Source organism: Leptopilina heterotoma, unplaced genomic scaffold (assembly GCF_015476425.1).
Source record: "Leptopilina heterotoma isolate Lh14 unplaced genomic scaffold, ASM1547642v1 Lhet_275, whole genome shotgun sequence".
Taxonomy (NCBI): domain Eukaryota; kingdom Metazoa; phylum Arthropoda; class Insecta; order Hymenoptera; family Figitidae; genus Leptopilina; species Leptopilina heterotoma.
In genome coordinates, this window is record NW_025110983.1 from 2,360,382 (window position 1) to 2,371,851 (window position 11,470).

At 30.8% G+C, this 11,470-nt stretch overlaps 1 long non-coding RNA gene across 1 annotated transcript; it reads left to right on the plus strand.

Moving 5' to 3' along the window:
- Positions 1 to 1,527: 1,527 nt before the first annotated feature.
- On the plus strand, positions 1,528 to 11,216 carry LOC122504020. Its single transcript, XR_006301794.1, has 2 exons — positions 1,528 to 5,501; positions 5,855 to 11,216. It is a non-coding gene; the product is annotated as an uncharacterized LOC122504020 (long non-coding RNA).
- The last annotated feature ends 254 nt before the right edge of the window (positions 11,217 to 11,470 follow it).

The following is an 11,470-nucleotide window of genomic DNA, read 5'->3' on the forward strand; positions in this document are numbered from 1 at the left end:
TTTGTAATTAAATTTAGGTAAAAAAAAATTTTTTTTTTTTTGGAAAATTAGAAAATAATTTATTTTTATTATTCTTTATTTATTACTATTATTATAATGATTATTATTATTATTACTATGATTATTATATTTATTAATATTATTCGAATTGTTAATAAATCGTTGTATTTCTTTTTCTTCAGCGGAAAGAAAAAAAAATTATTATTGAAAGAAAAAAAATACGAAAATAAAATTATGTGAAAACAAATTTATTTCTTTGGAAAAATTTTCTTCTTTTTCAAAAAAAAAAAAAAAATCTAATTAGTTTGAATTTTAGAATAAAATTTCTGTGTACAAAAAAAATGAAGGCGCACAAAAAGTAGTGAAAAAAAATTAGTATACTAGAAATCATAATTCACGTTAGCAAAAAAAAAAAGTAAAAAATTTCTAATACGCACCATTAAATTAACCACAGCACGAAAATTTACAAAATATTCCTTCCCTCCCTTACAAAAAAATACAAATTATAAATATAAATATACCTAAAAATTTTACACTTCTCTAAAAAAAATTTTTGTTTTGAAAAAAAATTAATTTCAAATTTTCAACTATAATAAACAAAGAAAACAAAATGAAATAAAAATAAATATTTAATAAAAAGCAAAAACAAAAATCGATGCACAAGAAAAATAAGTCGGAGAAAACAAGAACTGTGATACGAATAAAAAAAAATTTAAAGCGAAGGCCAGTACCATAAACAAGAAAAGGCGAATAGAAAACAAAAAAAAGAAATGAGTCAAAATAAAAACGTTGCTCAAAATCGTTATAAATGAAAAAAACAAGATCAATTTTTAGCGAATTTGTGCTAATCTACGATTATTGTGAGAAAGTTTGTTGTGACAGAATGAAAATCTAGTAAAATGAAAAAAAATAGATGTTCTACACATAGGAAGAAAAAAAATTCTTATACTCTATCGTTGTCTAGTATTCTACACGAAAATTGTCCACACACACGTATTTTGCATTTAATTTAAACCAATGGCTTAAAAAACGGAATATTGTTAAAAAAAAAATTCCAAAGCCTCTTCGAGAAAAATCAAAAAAAGCAAAAAAAAATTGTTATTAGCAAAACTTGTAGTTTTTCGACTAGAATCCAATTTTTTCTTTTAAAAGCGAGCATATCGTTAGCTGACTAGATTAAAAAAAACATTTCCGTCGACCAATTATATTGCACCCGGGCATTTTTAAGCGCTATGCCCCCCCCTCTCCCCACTTTTCACACCCAAAAAAATTATCGATAAAATTATCGCTAAAGAGTTCAATAAAAAAAAATATATATAATAAAATATGATATATATACAAAAAAGCGTAAAATAAAAAAAAATCTATCAGTATTGACACAAACTTATAAACGCTCGGCTTCTATAAAAAAAAACCACAAATAAAATAAATAAATAAAAAAAAAGAAAAGTAAAACGTCGAAAAAAAAATTTGTAGAAAAATTTTTTTCTCCGCAATTTTTTTCCCTTGTAAATAAATATATGAATTATATAATTCCAAAATAACAAAAAAAAATTCAGAGAAAAAAAATTTTTTTTTTCGACAATAAAATATGAAAATGGCGAGAAAAAGAAAGGGAGAAAAATTAAAAATTAAAAAAAAAATTAAAATTCTCGCACAGCCATTGTCTCGCCTTATGTATGCAATGTATATATATAAATATAAAGTAGTGATTATTATATATAAATATATTTAATAATAAAAGAAAAATAAAAAAAAATTGTGGTGAAAACAAATGGAGATGATAGGAAAAAAAACAGAAGCGAGAATAGATACAAAAAAATATATATTGAGTTTTCCGAGCCAGCAAAATTTGAATCGCATATCAAAAAGCAAAAAAAAAGAAAGAAATACAAACTAGTTATTACATTCCCAATATTGATTTGGAAGGAAAGAAAAAATTTTTTTCTTCAAAATAATAATTTTTATTTTTGAAAGTGAACACGGTTGAAACTTTTCTTTATTTTTGTTTGGAATTTTATTTAAAAAAATAAGGTCTTTAATTTAAAAAACAGAATTTTCATGAAGCAACAAATTTTTTATTTTAAAACTTTTATTTTTATTTAAAATTAATAAATACACAACACAATTATTATTAAACAATTTTCATCTTACGAACGGTTAACTGAACTTTTGGCTTTCCCATGACATATGAAAATTGTTGGGGATTTACTCGAGGACATTTCACACATTTATTTAGAACTTTTTGAAGTTCATCATCATCTGTCAAAGTCTATTTATCTAAATTTGGTTATTCAGAATTAACCATATTTTGTACCACTGACTACTGATCAACACAATTCTTTGAAAGATTTAGACAAGTAATTGGGATTTTTATTCAGAAGTAATTTGTCGGAATTGAAATTCACTTGATCAGTAGTTGTTTAGCTTTTTTGACCTGGTTGACTGTAGTAAAGTTCCTATTGCATGGATCAGGAAATACAGTTAGTAGTTCTTAGAAGCCGAATAATAGGTTTTTTGTACAAGTCACATATCTGCTTGATAAGGGAAATAAGAGTCATCTGCCTCCTTTTAAAAAAGCTTCTCCTAAAGCAGGTACATGACCTACTAATTGGGAAAATTTATTTAAATCCTAGGGTGTTATTCTTTCATCCATTTTTACGAATGTAAAACCGTATGACACCCAATCTTCATCTAATTTTGATTTCATATTTAAGAAAAAATAAAACATCATTTAACGTAAGGACCTTAAATGTGTTTATATTCATTTTTGGTTTATTTGATTCTTTTTATAAAGATCATCTTCTTGACATTTATTCCTCTATCTATCTGATTGTAGAAGTGTACCAACAGCATGGATTAGGAAATACAGTAAGTGGTTTTTTACTGCTGAATAATAGGTCTTCTGAACCAATTCAAAATCAGACTGGTATGGAAAGTAGGAATATGGTCTGACGACTTTCTCATTCGCAGATGTTTCACTCTCTGTCACTGCTATTAATTTTTTGGCAATTCCTTTCATTAAAAATGTTATTGTCATTGTGACAAGAATAGACCTGGTTGATTGTAGTAGTGTTCCTACAGCATGGATTAGGAAGTATATATAGTTAGTGGTTCTTCACTGATGAAAGGTTTAATTGACTATGTTAAACTTACTTAAATGTTTAGCATTTTTAGACCTGGTTGACTGTAGTTGTATGCCAACAGCATAGATTAGGAAGTATAGTTGATGGTTTTTAAATGCAGAGTAATATGTTTTTTTACTAGTTAAATGTCAGATTGATACGGAAAGTATGATGAGAAATATTGTATGACGACTTTTTCATTCGCAAATGTTTCACTCCCTGTCACTGCTAATAATTTTTTGGCAATTCCTTTCATTGAAAATGTTCATGTCATTCTGACAAGAATAGACCTGGTTGATTGTAGTAGTGTTCCTACAGCATGGATTAGGAAGTATATATAGTTAGTGGTTCTTCACTGATGAAAGGTTTAATTGACTATGTTAAACTTACTTAAATGTTTAGCATTTTTAGACCTGGTTGACTGTAGTTGTATGCCAACAGCATAGATTAGGAAGTAAAGTTGATGGTTTTCAAATGCAGAGTAATAGGTCTTTTGAACAAATTCAAAATCAGACTGATATGGAAAGTAGGAAAATGGTATGACGACTTTTTCATTCACAAATGTTTCACTCCCTGTCACTGCTAATAATTTTTTGGCAATTCCTTTCATTGAAAATGTTCATGTCATTCTGACAAGAATAGACCTGGTTGATTGTAGTAGTGTTCCTACAGCATGGATTAGGAAGTATATATAGTTAGTGGTTCTTCACTGATGAAAGGTTTAATTGACTATGTTAAACTTACTTAAATGTTTAGCATTTTTAGACCTGGTTGACTGTAGTTGTATGCCAACAGCATAGATTAGGAAGTATAGTTGATGGTTATAAATGCAGAGTAATATGTTTTTTTTACTAGTTAAATGTCAGATTGATACGGAAAGTATGATGAGAAACATTGTATGACGACTTTTTCATTCGCAAATGTTTCACTCCCTGTCACTGCTAATAATTTTTTGGCAATTCCTTTCATTAAAAATGTTCTTGTCATTGTGACATAATGCGAGAATGCATATGCCATGATCTTAGCATTGACGGTTTTATTGACTACGTTAATCATACATAAATGTTTAGCATTTTTAGACCTGGTTGACTGTAGTTGTATGTCAACAGCATGGATTAGGAAGTATAGATAGTTAGTGGTTCTTCACTAATGACAGATTTTATTGACTAAGATAATCATAGTTAAATGTTTAGCATTTTTAGACCTGGTTGACTGTAGTTGTATGTCAACAGCATGGATTAGGAAGTATAGATAGTTAGTGGTTCTTCACTAATGACAGATTTTATTGACTAAGATAATCATAGTTAAATGTTTAGCATTTATAGACCTGGTTGACTGTAGTTGTATGTCAACAGCATGGATTAGGAAGTATAGATAGTTAGTGGTTCTTCACTAATGAATAATGGGTCTTTTGAACAAATTCAAAATCAGACTGATATGGAAAGTAGGAAAATGGTATGACGACTTTTTCATTCACAAATGTTTCACTCCCTGTCACTGCTAATAATTTTTTGGCAATTCCTTTCATTGAAAATGTTCATGTCATTCTGACAAGAATAGACCTGGTCGATTGTAGTAGTGTTCCTACAGCATGGATTAGGAAGTATATATAGTTAGTGGTTCTTCACTGATGAAAGGTTTAATTGACTATGTTAAACTTACTTAAATGTTTAGCATTTTTAGACCTGGTTGACTGTAGTTGTATGCCAACAGCATAGATTAGGAAGTAAAGTTGATGGTTATAAATGCAGAGTAATATGTATTTTTTACTAGTTAAATGTCAGATTGATACGGAAAGTATGATGAGAAACATTGTATGACGACTTTTTCATTCGCAAATGTTTCACTCCCTGTCACTGCTAAGTGTGGAATTTTGGCAATTCCTTTCATTAAAAATGTTCTTGTCATTGTGACAAGATTAGACCTGGTTGATTGTAGTAGTGTTCCTACAGCATGGATTAGGAAATATAGTTGATGATTTTTGGACGCAGAGTAATATGTTTTTTGTACTAGTTCAATGTCTGATTGATACGGAAAGTATGAGTCTTCTGCCTCTTTTAATTTAGCTTCTCCTAAAGAAGATACATGATCTACTAATTGGGTGAGTTTATTTAAATCCTAGGGCGTTATTTTTTCATCCATTTTTACGAATGTAACACCGTATGACACCCAATCTTCATCTAATTTTCATTTCACATTTATGAGAAAATAATACATCATTACTTTAAATGTGTTTATATTCATTTTTGTCTTATTTGATTCTTTTCATAAAGATCATCTTGCTGACGATCACTCGTCTATCTATCTGATTGTAGAAGTGTTCCAACAGCATGGATTACGAAGTACATTTAATGGTTTTTCACTGTTGAATAATAGGTCTTTTGAACAAATTCAAAATCAGACTGATATGGAAAGTAGGAAAATGGTATGACGACTTTTTCATTCACAAATGTTTCACTCCCTGTCACTGCTAATAATTTTTTGGCAATTCCTTTCATTGAAAATGTTCATGTCATTCTGACAAGAATAGACCTGGTTGATTGTAGTAGTGTTCCTACAGCATGGATTAGGAAGTATATATAGTTAGTGGTTCTTCACTGATGATAGGTTTAATTGACTATGTTAAACTTACTTAAATGTTTAGCATTTTTAGACCTGGTTGACTGTAGTTGTATGCCAACAGCATAGATTAGGAAGTATAGTTGATGGTTATAAATGCAGAGTAATAGGTCTTTTGAACAAATTCAAAATCAGACTGATATGGAAAGTAGGAAAATGGTATGACGACTTTTTCATTCACAAATGTTTCACTCCCTGTCACTGCTAATAATTTTTTGGCAATTCCTTTCATTGAAAATGTTCATGTCATTCTGACAAGAATAGACCTGGTTGATTGTAGTAGTGTTCCTACAGCATGGATTAGGAAGTATATATAGTTAGTGGTTCTTCACTGATGATAGGTTTAATTGACTATGTTAAACTTACTTAAATGTTTAGCATTTTTAGACCTGGTTGACTGTAGTTGTATGCCAACAGCATAGATTAGGAAGTATAGTTGATGGTTATAAATGCAGAGTAATAGGTCTTTTGAACAAATTCAAAATCAGACTGATATGGAAAGTAGGAAAATGGTATGACGACTTTTTCATTCACAAATGTTTCACTCCCTGTCACTGCTAATAATTTTTTGGCAATTCCTTTCATTAAAAATGTTCTTGTCATTGTGACAAGAATAGACCTGGTTGATTGTAGTAGTGTTCCTACAGCATGGATTAGGAAGTATATATAGTTAGTGGTTCTTCACTGATGAAAGGTTTAATTGACTATGTTAAACTTACTTAAATGTTTAGCATTTTTAGACCTGGTTGACTGTAGTTGTATGTCAACAGCATGGATTAGGAAGTATAGATAGTTAGTGGTTCTTCACTAATGACAGATTTTATTGACTAAGATAATCATAGTTAAATGTTTAGCATTTATAGACCTGGTTGACTGTAGTTGTATGTCAACAGCATGGATTAGGAAGTATAGATAGTTAGTGGTTCTTCACTAATGAATAATGGGTCTTCTGAACCAATTCAAAATCAGACTGGTATGGAAAGTAGGAATATGGTCTGACGACTTTCTCATTCGCAGATTTTTCACACTCTGTCACTGCTATTAATTTTTTGGCAATTCCTTTCATTAAAAATGTTCTTGTCATTGTGACAAGAATAGACCTGGTTGATTGTAGTAGTGTTCCTACAGCATGGATTAGGAAGTATATATAGTTAGTGGTTCTTCACTGATGAAAGGTTTAATTGACTATGTTAAACTTACTTAAATGTTTAGCATTTTTAGACCTGGTTGACTGTAGTTGTATGTCAACAGCATGGATTAGGAAGTATAGATAGTTAGTGGTTCTTCACTAATGACAGATTTTATTGACTAAGATAATCATAGTTAAATGTTTAGCATTTATAGACCTGGTTGACTGTAGTTGTATGTCAACAGCATGGATTAGGAAGTATAGATAGTTAGTGGTTCTTCACTAATGAATAATGGGTCTTCTGAACCAATTCAAAATCAGACTGGTATGGAAAGTAGGAATATGGTCTGACGACTTTCTCATTCGCAGATTTTTCACACTCTGTCACTGCTATTAATTTTTTGGCAATTCCTTTCATTAAAAATGTTCTTGTCATTGTGACAAGAATAGACCTGGTTGATTGTAGTAGTGTTCCTACAGCATGGATTAGGAAGTATATATAGTTAGTGGTTCTTCACTGATGAAAGGTTTAATTGACTATGTTAAACTTACTTAAATGTTTAGCATTTTTAGACCTGGTTGACTGTAGTTGTATGTCAACAGCATGGATTAGGAAGTATAGATAGTTAGTGGTTCTTCACTAATGACAGATTTTATTGACTAAGATAATCATAGTTAAATGTTTAGCATTTATAGACCTGGTTGACTGTAGTTGTATGTCAACAGCATGGATTAGGAAGTATAGATAGTTAGTGGTTCTTCACTAATGAATAATGGGTCTTCTGAACCAATTCAAAATCAGACTGATATGGAAAGTAGGAAAATGGTATGACGACTTTTTCATTCACAAATGTTTCACTCCCTGTCACTGCTAATAATTTTTTGGCAATTCCTTTCATTGAAAATGTTCATGTCATTCTGACAAGAATAGACCTGGTTGATTGTAGTAGTGTTCCTACAGCATGGATTAGGAAGTATATATAGTTAGTGGTTCTTCACTGATGATAGGTTTAATTGACTATGTTAAACTTACTTAAATGTTTAGCATTTTTAGACCTGGTTGACTGTAGTTGTATGCCAACAGCATAGATTAGGAAGTATAGTTGATGGTTATAATTGAGAGTAATATGTTTTTTTTACTAGTTAAATGTCAGATTGATACGGAAAGTATGATGAGAAACATTGTATGACGACTTTTTCATTCGCAAATGTTTCACTCCCTGTCACTGCTAATAATTTTTTGGCAATTCCTTTCATTAAAAATGTTCTTGTCATTGTGACATAATGCGAGAATGCATATGCCATGATCTTAGCATTGACGGTTTTATTGACTACGTTAATCATACATAAATGTTTAGCATTTTTAGACCTGGTTGACTGTAGTTGTATGTCAACAGCATGGATTAGGAAGTATAGATAGTTAGTGGTTCTTCACTAATGACAGATTTTATTGACTAAGATAATCATAGTTAAATGTTTAGCATTTATAGACCTGGTTGACTGTAGTTGTATGTCAACAGCATGGATTAGGAAGTATAGATAGTTAGTGGTTCTTCACTAATGAATAATGGGTCTTCTGAACCAATTCAAAATCAGACTGGTATGGAAAGTAGGAATATGGTCTGACGACTTTCTCATTCGCAGATTTTTCACACTCTGTCACTGCTATTAATTTTTTGGCAATTCCTTTCATTAAAATGTTCTTGTCATTGTGACAAGAATAGACCTGGTTGATTGTAGTAGTGTTCCTACAGCATGGATTAGGAAGTATAAATAGTTAGTGGTTCTTCACTGATGAAAGGTTTAATTGACTATGTTAAACTTACTTAAATGTTTAGCATTTTTAGACCTGGTTGACTGTAGTTGTATGTCAACAGCATGGATTAGGAAGTATAGATAGTTAGTGGTTCTTCACTAATGACAGATTTTATTGACTAAGATAATCATAGTTAAATGTTTAGCATTTATAGACCTGGTTGACTGTAGTTGTATGTCAACAGCATGGATTAGGAAGTATAGATAGTTAGTGGTTCTTCACTAATGAATAATGGGTCTTCTGAACCAATTCAAAATCAGACTGATATGGAAAGTAGGAAAATGGTATGACGACTTTTTCATTCACAAATGTTTCACTCCCTGTCACTGCTAATAATTTTTTGGCAATTCCTTTCATTGAAAATGTTCATGTCATTCTGACAAGAATAGACCTGGTTGATTGTAGTAGTGTTCCTACAGCATGGATTAGGAAGTATATATAGTTAGTGGTTCTTCACTGATGATAGGTTTAATTGACTATGTTAAACTTACTTAAATGTTTAGCATTTTTAGACCTGGTTGACTGTAGTTGTATGCCAACAGCATAGATTAGGAAGTATAGTTGATGGTTATAAATGCAGAGTAATAGGTCTTTTGAACAAATTCAAAATCAGACTGATATGGAAAGTAGGAAAATGGTATGACGACTTTTTCATTCACAAATGTTTCACTCCCTGTCACTGCTAATAATTTTTTGGCAATTCCTTTCATTGAAAATGTTCATGTCATTCTGACAAGAATAGACCTGGTTGATTGTAGTAGTGTTCCTACAGCATGGATTAGGAAGTATATATAGTTAGTGGTTCTTCACTGATGAAAGGTTTAATTGACTATGTTAAACTTACTTAAATGTTTAGCATTTTTAGACCTGGTTGACTGTAGTTGTATGCCAACAGCATAGATTAGGAAGTATAGTTGATGGTTATAATTGAGAGTAATATGTTTTTTTTACTAGTTAAATGTCAGATTGATACGGAAAGTATGATGAGAAACATTGTATGACGACTTTTTCATTCGCAAATGTTTCACTCCCTGTCACTGCTAATAATTTTTTGGCAATTCCTTTCATTAAAAATGTTCTTGTCATTGTGACATAATGCGAGAATGCATATGCCATGATCTTAGCATTGACGGTTTTATTGACTACGTTAATCATACATAAATGTTTAGCATTTTTAGACCTGGTTGACTGTAGTTGTATGTCAACAGCATGGATTAGGAAGTATAGATAGTTAGTGGTTCTTCACTAATGACAGATTTTATTGACTAAGATAATCATAGTTAAATGTTTAGCATTTATAGACCTGGTTGACTGTAGTTGTATGTCAACAGCATGGATTAGGAAGTATAGATAGTTAGTGGTTCTTCACTAATGAATAATGGGTCTTCTGAACCAATTCAAAATCAGACTGGTATGGAAAGTAGGAATATGGTCTGACGACTTTCTCATTCGCAGATTTTTCACACTCTGTCACTGCTATTAATTTTTTGGCAATTCCTTTCATTAAAAATGTTCTTGTCATTGTGACAAGAATAGACCTGGTTGATTGTAGTAGTGTTCCTACAGCATGGATTAGGAAGTATATATAGTTAGTGGTTCTTCACTGATGAAAGGTTTAATTGACTATGTTAAACTTACTTAAATGTTTAGCATTTTTAGACCTGGTTGACTGTAGTTGTATGTCAACAGCATGGATTAGGAAGTATAGATAGTTAGTGGTTCTTCACTAATGACAGATTTTATTGACTAAGATAATCATAGTTAAATGTTTAGCATTTATAGACCTGGTTGACTGTAGTTGTATGTCAACAGCATGGATTAGGAAGTATAGATAGTTAGTGGTTCTTTACTAATGAATAATGGGTCTTCTGAACCAATTCAAAATCAGACTGATATGGAAAGTAGGAAAATGGTATGACGACTTTTTCATTCACAAATGTTTCACTCCCTGTCACTGCTAATAATTTTTTGGCAATTCCTTTCATTGAAAATGTTCATGTCATTCTGACAAGAATAGACCTGGTTGATTGTAGTAGTGTTCCTACAGCATGGATTAGGAAGTATATATAGTTAGTGGTTCTTCACTGATGAAAGGTTTAATTGACTATGTTAAACTTACTTAAATGTTTAGCATTTTTAGACCTGGTTGACTGTAGTTGTATGCCAACAGCATAGATTAGGAAGTAAAGTTGATGGTTATAAATGCAGAGTAATATGTCTTTTTTACTAGTTAAATGTCAGATTGATACGGAAAGTATGATGAGAAACATTGTATGACGACTTTTTCATTCGCAAATGTTTCACTCCCTGTCACTGCTAATAATTTTTTGGCAATTCCTTTCATTAAAAATGTTCTTGTCATTGTGACAAGATTAGACCTGGTTGATTGTAGTAGTGTTCCTACAGCATGGATTAGGAAGTATAGTTGATGATTTTTGGACGCAGAGTAATATGTTTTTTGTACTAGTTCAATGTCTGATTGATACGGAAAGTATGAGTCTTCTGCCTCTTTTAATTTAGCTTCTCCTAAAGAAGATACATGATCTACTAATTGGGTGAGTTTATTTAAATCCTAGGGCGTTATTTTTTCATCCATTTTTACGAATGTAACACCGTATGACACCCAATCTTCATCTAATTTTCATTTCACATTTATGAGAAAATAATACATCATTACTTTAAATGTGTTTATATTCATTTTTGTCTTATTTGATTCTTTTTATAAAGATCATCTTGCTGACGATCACTCGTCTATCTATCTGATTGTAGAAGAGTTCCAAC